Below are 16,411 nucleotides of genomic sequence, written 5' to 3'. Positions count from 1 at the left end.
GTGTTGACTATGTGAGCTGATGTTTATTAAGCTGTTAATATTTTACGGACTGGGTGGGTTCCTGTTTGGACCTATGCATTCTTTCCCTTAACAGCAGGGCTGTTCGTGATTGAAAGCTTTGATTTGAATGTCCTGATGAAAGCCAGCCCCATGCTGGACAGTCCTTTGCTTGGGGACTCTAAAGGCTGTCTTCTCCTGGAAGCATTTTGCTTTTCTGTTTCATTTATGTTGCATTTTTCATCATGAAGAGCTTCTTGATGGTCTGTCTTGCCATTCAGATAAACCATCATCATCATCTTGTTATTAACTCAGATGCTAAAAATAATAAATGTTTGTGAGTACCAGGCATCATGCAAGGTGCTTTGCATGCGTTATCTATTTAACACTCCTAGCAGTCCCCTAGAGCACTTGCTTTGATCCCCTCCATTTGGGGGATGGAGAAACCACAGCGGGTGAAGGCACGTGGGTCATAAATGAGGTTTTGTATGTGGGGTGCTGGACCTTGGTTTTCCAGACCAGGGTTACTGGTTGAGTGGTGGTGTGACTGTGCTTTAGTGCTCCTCCTAGATGGAGGCGTTCCTCCAGCTGGTGTGTGGTGGATAGCATGAGCTGCTCATTTTATAGATGAGGAGTTAGTTCTGGAGAAGTTAGATCTGTTCTGTCCTCTGCTTGAAGTGTTCTCAGCTCTTGAGAATAAAGATTTGGACCTATCTAAATCCTAAAATCCTAAAGGTCATCTGCTGTAGTTGTCCTAAAACATGTGTGTGTTATGGGCCACTCATCAAAGAGGCAAGGTCTTTCTATTGGGAAAACAGAAAGTCCATTTTCCCCAAGGACATATATTTACATTTATATGTTAATAGACCTGACATCTGTTTATTATTTTCTAAACCTTTCCACTGCATAAATCATAACACCAAATTCTTGCTAACATTTTTCAGACCTTCCCTCCTCTCTCCAATTCTGTTGAGAACTGGCAGAAAACCATTTGATCTGGCTCAAATTCTCCATTGAACAGGGAAGAAATCCAGTTACGTTTAGTTGTGTGGCTTGCCAGAACCATTGGTAGTCCTCCAGAGTGTGTTAAAGACAAAGTAGAAGGAAGCTCATTATCAGAATAGATGGTCTTTTCTTTGACTATGTAAACCTTTAATATTTAATAAGATTTTTTAATAAGATTTTTGACTTGTATTGCTTGTGGTTTATGCTTGTCAGATGGTAAGATTTCTTGTACTTCTTCCTTTTGTCCCATCTTTCATGGGCCCAGTACTTTGTTGAAATTGTAAGAGATAGTTGTTTTGTGGAGATGAATAAAAAGGTTTCATGCAAATAATTTATTTTTTGAGAGCTACTAATATTTTTATAATTGTTCATGAATCAGTAGTCTTTCAACATTAAAGTAATAATTACCAAGATAATAAATCAGTACTTAAAAAATTAATTTGTTCAACATGTATTTATTAAGTGTTTTGTGTGTTAGGAACTGTTGTTGGTGCTGGGGACACAGATATCTGATGATATCTGACAGTGTCCCTGCCCTCGTGTAACTTACCTGGCAGGGGATGGTGGGGATAGAGATGGTAGTAGACAATGAAAAAATAAACACAATAAACGTATAAAGTCAGTAATATTAAGTACCGTCAAGAAGAATAAAGCAGGATGAAGGGGGCTCACTATTTAAGTAGGGTAGTCAGGAAAGGCTTGAATGGATTGAGTAAGATAATTACTTGATTAAGATAATCATTCTGTATCTATTGGAATACAAATCCATCTTAAGCAACAGCAGAACAAGATTTTAAAAGTTCCTCCCCACCCCATCGTGATAACTTAATTAAAACATAAAAAGAATAAAATCAATAGCCGTAATAAACTGGTTTATCAATACAGTGGAATAGTACACAGCAATTAAAGAACCAACTATTGATACATTCAACACATGGATAGGTCTCCAGGGCGAGTGATGCTGAGTGAAAAAGCCAATCTCAAGAGGTTATATATGCTGTATGATTCCGTTTAAAACACTCCAGAAATGACAAAATTATAGTGATGGAGAACAGGCCAGTGGTTGCTAGCATTAGAGATGGGAGCACAGCGTGACTGGGAAAGGATAGCAGGAGGGAGTGATGGAGCAGTGATGGCAAAGAGATTTCTCTGTTGTATTTTGTTTAGTTTTTAATATAGATGTAGTTGCATCTAGAGCCCTAAGGCAGGGAATGGAGATGAGGGCAAAATTTTCCTTGAGAGTATTTTTTTATTTCACAGCAACAGCGTTACAGGAAGTTGTTTCCTTTTCCAAGTGGAAGTTTGTGGAATTGAAAAGTGTCTGTTTTCTGCGAGGAATTGAATGTGTTCTGCCAGGGGGAATTTAAAGTGTTAATTCCCCTCAGGCTTTGTTTCAAGTGGAGTAATATGCCCATGTGTTTTGTGGTGATGAAGATGATTAGTTCCTTATCATGATGGTAGTGGTGGTTCCGTGAATCTGTACATGTGATTAAAACAGTGAGTGCATGTAACAAGTAGTGAGATCTGAGTACGGTCTGGAGTTGAGTTCATAGTATTGTACCAAAGTGAATTTCCTGGGTTAACTGATGTGTTTAGTTATGTCAGATGTTGCCCGTGGGAAAAGCCAGGTGAAGGCTGCCTAGGAAAACTCTGTGCTCTTTATTTTTGCAACTTCTGGTGAGTCTTAAATTATTTCAAAAAACAGCAACAACAAATACGCTAGATCAGTTTAGAGTCTTGAGAAAGAAGTCTTAGTCTTGGCCTCACTCCTTCAGTAAGATGAGGAACTTGAGTCTCTGAGGTGAGATGAGATAACCTGAGGTTGCAGAGCCAGGGTCTGAATCGAGGCCTTTTAACTCTCAGGTCAACAGTATTTGGCTCCCTTAGAGCAGAACTAGTTTTAATTGCTTTTGTGCAGTTGCGGGGAGATTTTGTGTGTGTCTACCCTCTTTCTCCTCAGCTTCCCTGCCCACAGCCCCCCAGTTGCGTGTGTGTGTGTGTGTGTGTGTGTGTGTGTGTGTGTGAATTCTCTTCTATGTCCCGCAGCAGAGAAAGGGTAACACGTAAAGTACCCATTAGGTTTATCATTTAAATGGTCTTAGCTGTATATTTGAATGAACCCCATGTGCACCTCCTGTTATGGAGGTATTTCCTTACTGAGTGCTTGGTACAGTCTAAGCGGTGTGGGGAATGGTGTTGGATCTCTGCCTGTGAATGAGTAGCTGAGTGGTGTTTTACTTTTGATGACTCAGTATATTTGCCTTAATTGCTGGATTAACCAATTTCTTGCCTCCCACAAAAAGCACACACATTTGTATAGAGAGAGGATAAATGAATGAAGTTTTAGGGACTAATTTTTGTGGTATTTAAGCAACAATAGTCTAGATTACCCACAACCTTAATTTCCTTTCATGAGTCCTATAGATGGGCTTTGTCACCATTTACACTTGATTACTTCATTGTTAACCCCACTGATGTGATTTAGCATGCAAAGACTTAATTATTTCTTTCTGGCCTAGCGGAAATTTCCTTCCAATAATTGCCTCCACTGCCCTTTAGCCTCTTAAGCATTTGGTTTGTTTGGAACAACGTGGTTGCTCAGTAAGCAGTTCCAAGCTCAGCAGTGCCTAGAGCTGTCTTTGGACCATAATTTATCCCTTCGACAGAGTGACTTAGGCCTCGGTTCTTGAGCAGTGTGACTGGAGGATGCTCTTCGTTAGAGTAGTGGGGTGTGCGTTTGTGGTTTGTGATGGGCAGGAAGAACATTCATGACTAAATGGCACTGAATAACTCTCCTGTGGTCTCTTCTTCACTTTAACATTTCCTTATTTTACATGAACAATTATGCCAACCTCGGAAATAAGATTAGACTCCTACTAAAACGTTTCTTAAAAATAAAGTTTTTTTTTTTAAGGCAGTCATGGTTACAGTACCGAAGACGTTGTTACGTAACGTGTCACTGTCAACGTGAGGATCAGACTTGCTGAGAAGTTTATGCAGGGCTGGCGAGGAGACGTGTTTGTTTTATTTTGTTTAGCTTTTAATATAGGTGTAGTTGCATCCGGAGCCCTAATGCGGGTAATGCAGATGAGAGCAAAATCTTCCGTGAGAATGTTTTTTTATTTCACAGGAACAACATTACGGGAAGTTCTGTTTCACTTTCCAAGTGGAAGTTTGTGGAATTGAAAGTGTCTGTTTTCTGCAAGGAATTGAAAATATTCTGCCAGGAGTAATTTAAAGTGTTAATTCCCCCCAGGGCTTTGTTTCAAGTAGAGTAATATGCCCATGTCTCTACAGACAATTTATAAGCTTGTTGAATATCACTTTTTTGGGGGCAGCATAGTTTTAGAGCTTTACTCCTGAGGCCGCCGTCACCCAGCCTCAAAGTTTCATCCCTTCTCCTATCCTTCAACAATATTAACTGCTCCATTTCTCTCAGAAGGTCTAGAATAACAATAGCATCACAGGGTAATTGGATCTTCTGCAGTAAAAATACTTGTATGCCAGTCTGTTGTTCCGAGTACAGCACACTGTTAGAAAGCAGAATATCACGTTTATCCCACTAATTAAAAATGTTTTTAAGGGAAGTGTTTTATGTAGCCAAGTTCCACCTTTCAAATTCCATGCTTACGAAACAAATGCCTTGCCTTAAATTATCAGTTTTTAGGAGAACCAACTCATTTTGCTAACATAAGAAATGGAAAGAACGCTTACTGAAGAGATGTAGGTAAGGTGGTTCTGATTGTTAAAGATTTGGTCGGAAGGCACAGCAGAAACGGTTGAAGCCCTCCTGTAATATATTTCTTAGAGTTTAAAACACGCACGGTACAGACATTTGCCGTTTGATTTCTGTAAGTAGCATCTTAAGTAACAGAATTTTGCTCATAAATGATATTTTCAAAATTTTACACAGTGATTGAAATAGATTTCTGTTAAACTTTAGTTATTCTGATACTATAATAAATTTATGATGATCTTTTTTAAACTCTCAGGGATGTTTTAAGGATTCGTTATATTTAAGTAGGCATTGATTATTTTACAGACAGCCGGTAAATATCTGGACAGTGTTAAGATGATGGTTACCACTTTCCCTTGGAGGAAGATAATAAGACTCTTGACAGTTTGATTTATTATTATAGCTTAGTTAACGTAAGATAGATAGATATTATCAGCTAGGTGAGTTTTCCCCCCTCCATCTGTATACTTCCATGGAAAAATAAGAAAAGCAACCAAAATTTATGATGGTTTGTTTTTATCTTGTTTTATTTGAATTTGAAATCGCCCTGAGTGAGTGTGGGAAGGATGCTGGTTGGTCTGGTCCAGTGAGAGGAGAGATAGGGCAGAGCCCTGGCTGCCCGTAGGGGGCTTGCTCCACCGTTTGGTTTAAGGAGCTAATTTCTGTTAGTCTCTTATGACTTAGTGTTTTATGACAAAAGAATTTGAGTCATGAACAAATGTGTAGAAAAATAATTTTGTTTCTATAACATTCTTTTCAACTAAAAAACAACTAAAACTCTGGATGATTTATTTTTGATAATGGTTTTAATTAGTAATGATTTCATTAAAGTAGGTCTTACTAAAATTGCTGTATTTAAGCAACTGATCCTGTATTGAATGGTAAAGTATTTGAAAAGAGCATCATGGAAACAAAAGGACTTTGCTACACATTTGTTCATGACCTCAGTTCTTTTCATTTCATGCATAAGCTGTTTTGACTTTTACAGTGCTTCAGGGAGCAGTGACTGTTATAGAACCACAGGTCATGGACCTGGAACCAGTGCGCGTGCTCTGTTAATGTGGAGCGTTAGTAAGAATGATAGGGTTCTTTGAAGCTTGTGAAATATAACGTCCTAAACTCTCTTACTTTCTCTTCCCTTAGTGAAATGAGACACATTGGTTGTACATAAGTCTTTTAAATATTTGATGATTTAATACGCTATTGAGAAAATGCACATAAATCAAATATATTGTGAAAGCATAACATCAGCCATTAATACAATAGACATATATTTCCAGATGCCTCATGCTCGGAATCACTTGTAAGCTCTCTGAGGGCAGGAATCAAGTCTCACTCAGCATCTCCTTGGTTCTTCTCTTTTTTTTTTTAAGATTTTATTTATTTATTTTCCCCCCAAAGCCCCAGTAGATTGTTGTATGTCATAGCTGCACATCCTTCTAGTTGCTGTTTGTGGGATGCGGCCTCAGCGTGGCCCGAGAAGCGGTGCGTCAGTGCGTGCCCGGGATCCAAACCCGGGCCGCCAGCAGCGGAGCGCGCGCACTTAACCGCTAAGCCACGGGGCCGGTCCATCCTTGGTTCTTCTCTTGCCTATATCTGCCTTGCACGTAACATATTCTTAAACGTTGGATAAATTGAAGGACATGGAAAGATTGCCTTTGTAAATTATATTTTAACTGGTGACATTTTATTAGTAAATTATCTTGCTTAGCAAAAGTTTATACCATGCAGATAGCCTATTATCGTTCCAGCTGTGCTACTGTCTTTTGAAGGGAGAAGGGAAGATATGGACTGTGCTTTGTGTTGTAACGCTGATCGAGCTCTTGGTGGGCGCCAGGCATTGTGCGAAGAGCTTTACATTCGCGTTGTTGCTGGATCATCACAACTGTAGGAGAGAGCTATTCTTTATCACCATTTAAAGCCGAGAACACTGAGGCGCAAAATGTTTGAGTAACATGTCCAAGGTCATATGTTTTATTGTCTCTAATGGGACTTGAACCCAAGGAGTCTTACCCCAGAGCCTGTGCCCTCCTCCACTCTACCAGGCGGCTCACAGGCGTCCGTGGGTGATCCTGTTTGGTGGAGAAGACAGACGTAAACACAAATAACATACAGCGTGGGAGTGCCCTAAGGAGGAGGAACAAAGGCTGTGGGAGCAGAGAGGAGAGGAACTTGCTCTGCCTGGGGATTTGGGAGCCTTGCAGCCGAGGTGACATTTGAGCTGGGTCATTTAGTCTTCCTCAGGCAGCTGCCCGAGTCTGCCATGTCTGAAATGAGCACATTTACAAGAGAATAGTGGACCACATTCCTCTTGATGGATTGATTGACAGTTTGGAAGGAACTCCCCAGAATGATGGCTTTGTTAGGTATTTGTTCCTGAGAACCCTACCTGCCACTCCCCTTGGGTGAATTGTGGCAAGAAAGCTGTCACATTAAGCTGTCACTCAGGATATTTGCGAGAGGGGGAGGGAAGAGAACAAATTATGGGCAGAACTAGGTATTTTCAGAACAGTCTAAACCCCGGGAAGATCATATTTCACAGCATTTAAAAGTGAACACAACAGCCTTTTTTAAGTTGTGCAAAAAGAAAAGTGAATAATGAAAACTTAATTAGGCTGTGGATATTTTTAAAGCTAGACATTCTGATTCTTACCCACCATAATTACATGAAGCTTTGTTAAGGCCAAGATAGAAAAAAAAATTAGAGGCAGAAATCAATCACAGAACGGTACAGAGTTCTTACAGAGATTGCTTAATTGTACAAATACTTTATCTTTGTGTGATTTTTTTTTTAAGGAGTGTGTAAGAAGCCAATTCAATTCCAGTTTGTGTTACCCTTTGTCTCAGTCGCCTAGTGGTTTGCTTTAAAAATCTCTCGTGAGTTTTGCTGTTTCTTTCAATGTGTATATGTCAAGCTATTCAGAAGTTTAGGAGACCACTCTAGATCTTTCTAAATTGTGTCTGCTAACTGCTATTTCTGGAGATGTGGTTCCACTGCTCTTCAAGTTGGCATTCTCCTCTCCTCCTCCTCCTGCTCCTCCTCTCCCCACCTCTCTCTGCACAGCCGGGAATTCAACCTCCACCCCCCAAGCCTGAAATGGAAAGAACTTGCTTTGTTACTGATGATAATATTTAAGCTCTAAAATTTTAACAGTATTTCAGTTGCAAATAAATGGAAATTGTGTATTCTGTTTAATGTGTTTCAGAAAATCCCTGCTATTTTTTTTCTTTAAATGCAAGAAAACAGGCGTGTAATGCCTCATTGAGAAAAGCCTGTGGGGGTGCTTTGTACAGGTCTTAATTAAGGGCTTTGAAAGACCAAACAAAAGGAAAAAGGAAAATGCTACAGGGTTATTGTTATTCCACCCCATTGGCTCAGCTTGCTGACCATCCATTGGAGCATTTTGTCCATTTTGAAACTGAATGACACTTTTGTTCGTGATTAACAGAGGTGAAAGAAGCCAATTATTGGGCCGTCTTGTTCCATAGAGCAGCTGCTGTTGGATTTAACTGCAGGCAAATATGGCCTTTTACGACCACAGGGGTGTTGTGATGACAGTTTATTTTTATAGAACTCTGTGGTAGAAAACAAAATCTGTCTGACTCCTGTTATGAATATGCCCTGGAATTTATCATGAAAGGGTGATTTTCATGTTCTAGCTGTTCCACAGTTCTTTTTTTAGAAATAACATCTTTGTGTGTGTGTAATACATATATACACACACATTTCTTAACTTAGCTTTCGATGTGTGGATTCCAACACTAAAGTTATGTGAGATATTTGTTAATGTGTACATTTGCAAGCTGCTTCAGCTTTCCCCTATTTTAGTTTTGATAGCCCCTCCCCCATGACTTGGTAAAGTTGCAGGGGAGTTAGTGGAAGACAGAGTGGTGTTGCCTGAGGCTCCATCTGTTTTTATATGTGGACGACTTAGGTGGGACAGATGAGTCTCAGAGACCACCTACCCATTTAGTTCTCCAGCATTCAGCGGTAGGAATGTAACCTGGGAGGAATCTCCCATGTGCCTTTGTATTAAGCGAATGTGTAATAATGGGGCGTAGCTGGGGGAGGGGCACAGGGGTCAGTCGCAGGGTCCGCCCGCTCTGATAGGCTGGCAGACCTCGGGCAAGAGGTGGGGCTTGGGGGACCAGGGGTCAACCATGGTTTCCTTAGTCAGACTCTAGGTCTCGGTTTTCATCCTTGAGGCGTCCTGGTGCTGTGCGCAAAACACCCTGTCCAGCCCTTGGGCAAGTTCTCCACCTTTCTGAGCCTCAGGTGCGTCCTCTAGTTGGAGTTAATAATGCCTGCCTTTCAGAGTGGTTGTGAGGGTTGAATGAGTTGAGCATGCCGTGTGCTAGCACAGTGCCTGGCACACAGGAAGATCTGTCTGAGCGGATCCTCTTGTTCTTTTGCAGTGGGTGGCTCAACAGCTCCTCACGCCTAGATCTGAAACCTTGGGTCAAGAGTCCAGTAACATGGCTTCTTACCAAATTAGTTTTTTTCTTACCAGATTTTCACATAGCAGAGGGTTGGGTTTTTAGGGATAGCTTAATGAGAATAAGTGGTGTCCCTTTGCACTCGCCCTCTTCTTCGTTAGCCTAGGACGGAACCAGCATGACCCCTCCCTGTTTGTAGACCTTCTGCGAACAGCCTGGAATATTGGCTTGGTCTTTGAGAACCATTGTTGTAATTCATGTAGGTGTCTTCTCAGGCCTGGCTCTGTTTGCTCTGTAACCGTGGGAAAGTGACTTCACTTCTGTGTTTCTTTATTGGCCACGTAGTGATAATAACACTTAACTCACTACCCACTTTTCAGGTATGTTTTGAGGATGACTACATTATAGGTGGTTTAAAGAACTCTGTAGAAATCACTACATTAAAATGGAAGGAGAGGTCCCCCAAATTGTAAAACAAAATAAAATAAAATTTTGTGGCAAGGTAGGTAACCTAGGTGGGCAGCTGCACAGGATTGAGTTTCGGTTGAACAAGCTGTTTAATGTTGGAGTGCAGTGTGGGGCCCACTGGGGTCATGGGATAGCAGTAATTCTGAGTGTAGACTTCCCAGAAGAGGTGGTGCTGGAGCTGCATTGCGTGTCTCTTCTCCCCTGGCTTGTTTCCCGTTCCTCCTCTCCATCCCAAACCCTTGCCCCTTCTTCCTGGAAACGCTCCTTCTCAGGTTGGTACACTTTCCCACATCCTCAGCCTCTTCACTGGTTCTTCCCTGCAGCCTTTTGGTTAGAGGCCGCTCCTCTGCCCGCAGTTTTAGGAGAGGAGCACTGAACTTCTTGTCCCTCCTCGTTGCTGCCTGTAGGTCACTAGGCTTCCACCGTCACTTAAGACCCTGCTCCTTCTGTGGTGTGGGACCCCTCAACAATACTGTCATCTGTTGGCTTCTCTGTTGATCCGCTTTAGAGAAGAGTTAGGTGCTCAGCTTATGGTCTTCTCATTTCTGCCACCGCTGCACTACCTCAAGTCCTGTATTTACCCCCATAGATGACCTTCCTACACCCTTACCTCTCGTCCCGGGTCTCTCCATCACACTGGTGAGCCCTGTTTCAGCTCTACTTCAGCCATTTCCCACGGCCACATCCTGTCACCCCAAACTGAATACCTTGTGACCAGCACTGCTGCTGCTGCTTCTCTCGGTTTCTCCGTGACCGTCACTGCACCGAGTCTTCTACCTCATTGAGTCCTCCAGTCCTTAGACCCATTTACTTTCTTTCCATCATCATTCCTTTCTTTTCTGGTCAGATTTAGGTCCATTGTTCATTCCTTCAGTCTCTCTCACCAGGGTCCATCCTTAAGCTTCTTATCCTGCTGTCTTCTTGTTAATGATGACAGCAGTCTGTCTCCTGTGCCAGTTTTTGTGTGTGTGTGTGAAATACCTAGTAGGTCCCAAACTAAGTACTTCTCACCTGAGCCTCAGGGGAATAAAAAGTGACTCCTCATGTGAGGAGGTAGTTAGCTATTAGAGGCTCACTGCTCGGATGGAGTGGTTTGATGGAGAACGAGCTTTCCATTATGATGTTGCGTTGTCGTCCTCAGATCGTGAACCTTCTCTGGGTTCTAATTGCCTTATCCTTACAATGAGACTACTTGGCTAAGTGATCTCCGATTTTTCTTAGCCCTACACGTTACATGATACGGAAACTAATTTGTTCTAACTCTGCGCTTCCTTAGCTCTGTCACTTTAGGTAAATCAGATGACCTCTCTGGGCCTCAGTTTCCCCATTTGTAAAAAGGAACACTCCCCTAGCCCTGCCTGCCTCACCCTGTTGTTGTGAAGGCCAAATAATATCAGGAGTGCAAAAGTGCTTTGTACGATCTAGGCAGTGGTTCTCAGTTGTGCCGCTTGAGTGTGCATTGGAATCGCAGGAGGGCTAAGGAGAACTCAGGTAGCTGGGCTTCACCTCCAGAGTTCTGATTCAGACCTGGGATGGGCCGATCATTTTCCTTTCTCATGAATTCCCAGGTGACGCTGATGTTGCTAGTCCTGAGGGCGCACTTTGAGAACCACTGCTTTCAGGACTTCTGGATATGTGAGATATTACCTATTCCCCTTTCAAACAGTTCCATGTAGGTATGTTAACCATACTTTTTAGTTAGAAATCAGGACAAGCCTCTGAGGGTTTTTGTGGCAACAAAGTTATAAATTAATTGGAATTCAGACTCTTCCTGAACATCTTGGACCTACTGTTGCCCCGTCCATATGTATGTAAAACTATATTTCTTCAAGAATTAACTCATGGATATGACTGGACTTAGATGGAAGGTCTACTCAACAGTAGTACTGTACACTGTAAACCAGAATCTTTTCCCACAAGGTGAATGTAAATAAGAGATCTCAAAAATAGTGAAACCCTTTTTCTCAAAGAAGGCACCACATAGAAAATTCAAGATGATGTGGAAATTATTTCTATTAGGTTTCACAGACTGCAGTCAGAGGTGACTTTCAGAATGGGTTTGGAGAAGGGTTGCCTACTGGGCACTCAGAAGGTGTATTCCTTCCCACGTTCTCCATGCCTCTCCACACCCCTTCAGCTGGCTAGGATGCATTACAGAAATTGTACCTCAAGGAGAATTAGAGGGTGACTTGATATTAAAAAATCATTCCCCAGTGTTTCTGTAAGGGTGTTCCAATTTTTAAAGTATTGGCTCACTCCCTGCTTCATGAAAGTACTGGGGTGTGGGCAGGGAAGTAGAGCAGCGAGAGGTGACAGGAGGAAACTTCAGATATCGGAGCCTTGCCAGTTCAAAATGCACCTGAAGGCGTGTAAAGTGGTGTGGCCACTATGGAGAACAGTATGAGAGTTCCTCAAAAAATGAGAAACAGAATCACCATATAATCCAGCAGTTCTACTCCTGGGTGTATACACAGGAGATTTGAAAGCGGGGTCTTGAAGAGAGATTCGCACGCATATGTTCGTAGTCCCATTATTCACAATAGTCAAAAAGTAGAAGCCACCCAAGTTGTCCATTGGTAGATGGATAAACAAAATGAGGCATATACATCCAATGGAATATCATTCAGCCTTAGAAAGGAAGGAAATCCTGACACATGCTGCAGCATGGATGAACTTTGAGGACATTATGCTAAATGAAATAAGACAGTCACAAAAGGAGAACTACTGTGTGACTCTGTTGATATGAAGTACTTAAAGTGGTCGGATTCATAAAGACAATGCAGAATGGTGGTTGCCAGGGGCTAGAGGGAGGGGGGAGTTGGGAGTTATTATTTATTGGGGACAGAGTTTCAGTTTTACGAGATGAAGAAAGTTCTGTGGATATATTGGTGGTGATAGTTGCACAACAGTGTGAATGTACTTAATGCCATTGAACTGTACTCTTAAAATGGCAAATTTTATGTTATGTAACATAACATCTCCGTTATGAAAATGTTAGTATTTTGGTCCATCAGGGTTTTCCACCCTCAGTATCGACATTTTGAGCTGGGTGATTCTTTGTTGTGGGAGCCTGTGTTAGTCTGGGTTCTACAGAGAAACAACCCAGTGGGATCTGTATAGGATACATAAAAGAGATTTATTATAAGGAGTTGACCTTGCAGTTCTGGAGGCTGAGAAGTCCCAAGGTCGGCAGTCAGCGAGCTGGAGACTCAGGAGAGCTGGTGGTAGAGTTCCAGCTCACGTCTGAGTTTGAAGGCAGGAGAAGACTGATATCCCAGCTCAGAGATGGGCAGAGAGAGTGAATTCCCCATTACTCCACCTTTTTGTTCGATTCACACCTTCAACAGATAGGGTGAGGCTCACCCGTATTGAGGCAGGGAGTCAGCTTTACTCAGTCTGTGGATTCAAATGTTATTCTCATCCAGAAACACCCTCACAGAGATGTCCACAGTAATGTTTAACCAAATAGCTGGGCACTCTGTGGCCCAGTCAAGTTGACACACAAAATTCACCATCACAGGGCCTGTCCTGTGCATTGTAGGAGGTTTAGCACCCTCTCTGGCCTCTGTTCACTACATGCCAATGACAGCCCCCAGCTCTCCAGTTGTGACAGCTAAAAATATCTCCAGACATTGCCACATGTCTCCCAGGGGACAAGGTCACCCCTGGTTTAGAACCATTGCTGTATATTTTTCAGATCTTAGGTAAGAAAAATAGATATTCTTTCTAGACTTGCATTGTTTTTCTGTCTTCTCATGTTTTTTTAGATTTTGATGTTTGTATGTAATACACATTAATTACCAGTTTGTTTTAGGAGGAACGCAGGAAATGTAGAGACCCAGATTCTGGTTTTGTGGCTTTGAAAAAAGAAATTGTGCCGTTTGGGACAATTTAGATTTGCTCATAAGTTCTGGGGGTGGGGGTGGGGTTGGAGGCAGCTTGAACTACATCATCTCTGTGGCTTCTTTTAGCATAAACACACACACACACGCACACACACACACACACACACACGACTCTACTCCTTTAGATGAGATCAGGTAAAAATCCATAAAGACTTTAGAAGTAGAGTCATCTTCTTTCCATACCTGGCACGACTAGGAATGGAAGGACAGTTAGTCCCTGTTCCTGTAGGAAATAGAGCAGGTGGCATTCAGTAAAAATAGCCACTCCTTCCCAATTTTAACTCACGGTTTATTTATAAAGCACTTTGCAAAAAAGTGCACTGTATGGAGATAACATTGGTTTTAATGATTGGTCCTAGATACCACTTTGAAACATTTGTCAATACTAGAAAATAGTAGCATGTCATTGGTCTATGCACTATGCATGGATAATCATTTCTTTTCAAAATAGCAATTTATAAAAAAGAAAATTGGCCCAAACAGTAGGGTTCCTTGGCTATTTTTAAGGAAGAAATTACTAAGATACAAAATAAGGTTTAAAATAGAGATGAATGTGTGTATATTTGGACTAACTTACATGTTTACATTAGTTCTCCTGCCCCGGCCACATAAGTGGCAGTTTGCACTCCAGGCCAAGCATTTCAGCCTTGCCATCCCCCAAATTTTAGACCCATCCCAACTTTTATGGCTCATGTTGCTGTCTAAATATTGGATGGAAACAACAGAAGAACCAAACTAAAATGGGGGGGATTATTTGAAATTAAAACTAGTTAGTAACAAAACCAAACAGGTAGATGTATGCCAGGTTTTTTTGTGTCACCCCCTCCCACCCCTTGACCTTCTCTCAACAACCCCCCACACATACCCCTTTCTTCTGGTTCCAGTGCAAAGACTGGCTGAGGTACAGCCAAGCGAGAGGCCCACCCTACAGATGGAGGATTTGCAAACACATGATATTTAGGCCTGGAGTTACTTGCAAGTGTGTGATAGTTGCATGATAACAATATGAACAAACAAGATTCAGTTAACAACTGTGACCAGGGCAGGCAGTCCAGAAGCGATTTTCACTACCACGTTGTAAACTAATTACGAAAACCGTAGGGCTCCTAGAACACATCTTAACTGCCATCAGACATTTTCCTGAGATTTTTCTTTTCTTTTTTTCCTCCACATACATGGTGAAAAAAAAAATATGGTGGAAAAAATATGCAGTAGATGTTTTAGTTGTGTAAGGGGCTTCACTGTCCACCAGATCAAATGAAACTCCCATTCTTATAGGGTAAATTTCCTGGAGAAGCAGGTGGTGTTAGAACATTTCTGCCAATAATTTGTTAGCGCCTGACAGTGTTCTTTAAGCTTTATGGTGCTGTGATTATAGATACAGGGTTTTGGAGCTGGGCCGCGTCCGTGTTCGAATCCTGACTTGACACCTCTGCTGGGTGGCTTGGGGCAGTTGCAGTTGCCGTGGTGTAAAATGGGGGTAGCAATGGTGTCTACCTCTTATGATTGTTGTGAGGATAACGTATGTGAATCATTCGCCACAGTGTCTGGAACTAAATGCCAGCTCTTTTTGTTATTGCAAGTAGTGTTGATTAGTGGAAGTGGCCTTTGGTCAAATAAATGTTGTCCAGAAAGGATAATGCTGTTAAGACAATTTGATTCTTTAAGAGAAACTAAGAGCTTGTGTCCAGTTATAGCATCATAACCTCTGACTTTTAAAATTTAAAGAGTCAGAAAGACCGTCTGATGTAATGGTGTTGGTTCTCACCTGCCTGTGTAACAAATTGCATGGTGAAATATGAAAACTAGGGATAATGTCATGATTTTTAAATAAGTTTACTTTTCATAGTCTTAAAGGGCCGTCTTTTATTCCAAGTTATGCCCTTTTGGCTTATGTTGGCATTAAATCCCTTCCCCACCTTTTAACATAAGTTGGTGAATGTTTTGTAAATGTTCTCACATGTCAAAACAAAAAGTTGGCAACCCTGGGTTGGTTTCCCCGCTTGTGTGGCGTTTTGGGGGGTGGAGTTTGGGTGCTCTATCGATTCAAGGTACCAGAATTCTGGGAGTCGCGTCCATGTAGGAATCTTCTCTCATGTCCTTCACGGATGGTTTTCTAGCCACTGCCTAAGTATCTCCAGTGACGGGGCAGTGGGTACCCTTACTGAACAGCTCTAAGGCATTAGCAGTGTTCTCTTCTGTTCTATTTTGTCATATACTCTGCCTCCCAGTTCAGTGTAGTGGAAAGACCATAGGCTTCTATTCCAAATTTGGGTACAGAAGGCCAGAGTTATGAACATATGTTAAACTAAGCATATATTAGACACTTAGGAATTGTTAGTTCCTTTCCCATCTGTAGCATCTTTTCCTCATACGCAATTCTCTCATCTATAGCAGCAGAGATGTGTCTTCTCTGATCTGCACGAGAGCTCTTCGGTTCCTGCCTTCACTCTCATCTTCTCCAGACCAGGTCTCCTGTATTTTCAGCGGCTCCCCCAGTCAGAGTTTCGAGGCCCTCTCTGTCCCAGCCTTCAGTTTTGGAGGCAGACCTGAAGTTTCTATACTCGGTTCATGCATTCTGCACGGGCACCTAGTATTTGCAGAGTAGTAATGATGATAATAATAATAATACCTCAAGTTCACAGAGGGCTCTACAGTTTTAAAAATGCTTTCCTGTCTCCCCAGCCCTGTGGCAGGGCAGATGTTCTCCCATTTGCCCATGAGGAACCTGAGAGCCTTTCTAAAAGCAAACAGACATCATTTAATTTTAGAGTTGGGAAGGCTTTGCATACCATGCCAGCCTCACATCCCAGAAGAGAAACTGGAAGCTCAGAAGAGCTGAGGGCCTTGTCTCAGGTCCCAT

General features: G+C 42.0%; 1 protein-coding gene across 3 annotated transcripts in view; it reads left to right on the top strand.

The window, feature by feature from the left end:
• The window catches only part of LGR4 (leucine rich repeat containing G protein-coupled receptor 4), a 95,673-nt gene that overhangs the window by 14,360 nt on the left and 64,902 nt on the right, over window positions 1-16,411 (top strand). The window contains exon 1 of one of the 3 annotated variants that reach the window (XM_058546161.1): window positions 8,943-9,014. The exons of the other annotated variants lie outside the window; for them this stretch is intronic. The gene's annotated coding sequence lies outside the window, so the exon portion shown is untranslated. Of the gene's footprint in view, window positions 1-8,942; window positions 9,015-16,411 lie in introns of those variants that run through there. 3 annotated transcript variants of the gene reach the window in all.

Source organism: Diceros bicornis, chromosome 7 (genome assembly GCF_020826845.1).
Source record: "Diceros bicornis minor isolate mBicDic1 chromosome 7, mDicBic1.mat.cur, whole genome shotgun sequence".
In the NCBI taxonomy this organism is placed as follows: Eukaryota; Metazoa; Chordata; class Mammalia; order Perissodactyla; family Rhinocerotidae; genus Diceros; species Diceros bicornis.
This window is presented reverse-complemented; position numbering and strand designations above follow the sequence as displayed.